Raw genomic sequence first — 1,462 nt, forward strand, 5'->3', positions numbered from 1 at the left:
CAGCATCAGGGTCTTTTCAAATGAGTCAGCTCTTCGCGTCAGGTAGCCAAAGTATTGGAGTTTCAGCTTCAACATCAGTCCTTCCAATGAATGTTCAGCACTGATTTCCTTTAGGATGGACTTGTTGGATCTCCTTGCAGTCCAAGGGACTCTCAAGAGTCTCTTCTAACACCACTGCTTAAAAGCAACAGTTCTTTGGCACTCAGCTTTCTTTACAGTCCAACTCTCACATCCATACATGCTGCTTGCTGCTGCCGCTAAGTCACTTCAGTTGTGTCTGACCCTGTGCGACCCCATAGCCAGCAGCCCACCAGGCTCCCCCATCCCTGGGATTCTCCAGGCAAGAACACTGGAGTGGGTTGCCATTTCCTTCTCCAATGCATGAAAGTGAAAAGTGAAAGTGAAGTTGCTCAGTCATGTCTGACTCCTAGCGACCCCATGGACTATAGCCTACCAGGCCCCTCCGTTCATTGGATTTTCCAGGCAACGGTACTGGAGTGGGTCATCCATACATGACTACTGGAAAAACCATAGCTTTGACTAGATAATCCTTTGTTGGCAAAGCAATATCTCTGCTTTTTAATATGCTGTCTAGGTTGGTCATAGTTTTTCTTCCAAGGAACAAGCGTCTTTTAATTCCATAACTGCAGTCACCATCTGCCGTAATTTTGGAGCCCCAAAAAACAAAGTCAGCCACTGTTTCCATTGTTTCTCCATCTATTTATCATGAAGTGATGGGACCAGATGCCATGATCTTAGTTTTCTGAAGGTTGAGTTTTAAGCCAACTTTTTCACTCTCCTTTCACTTTCATCAAGAGGCTCTTTAGTTCTTCTTCACTTTCTGCCATAAGGGTGGTGTCATCTGCATAACAGAGGTTATTGATATTTCTCCCAGCAATCTTGATTCCAGCTTGTGCTTCATCCAGCCCAACATTTTGCATGATGTATTCTGCATATAAGTTAAACAAGCAGGGTGACAATATACAGCCTTGACGAACTCCTTTTCCTATTTAAAACCAATCTGTTGTTCCATGTTCAGTTCTAAATGTTGCTTCTTGACCTGCATACAGATTTCTCAAGAGGCAGGTCAGATGGTCTGGTATTCCCTTCTCTTGAAGAATTTTCCAGTTTGTTGTGATCCACACAGTCAAAGGCTTTGACTTAGTCAGTATAGCAGAAGTAGATGTTTTCTGGAACTCTCTTGCTTTTTCAATGATCCAACAGATGCTGGCAACTTGATCTCTGGTTCCTTCTCCTTTTCTAAATCCAGATGGAACATTTGGAAGTTCAAAGTGCGTGTACTGTTGAAGCCTGGCTTGGAGAATTTTGAGCATTATTTTGCTAGTGTGTGAGATGAGTGCTACTGTGCGGTAGTGTGAGCATTCTTTGGCATTGCCTTTCCTTGGGATTAGAATGAAAACTGACCTTTTCTAGTCCTGTGGCCACGGCTGAGTTTTCCAAA

Source organism: Bison bison, unplaced genomic scaffold (assembly GCF_000754665.1).
Source record: "Bison bison bison isolate TAMUID 2011002044 unplaced genomic scaffold, Bison_UMD1.0 scf7180017863663, whole genome shotgun sequence".
NCBI lineage: Eukaryota > Metazoa > Chordata > Mammalia > Artiodactyla > Bovidae > Bison > Bison bison.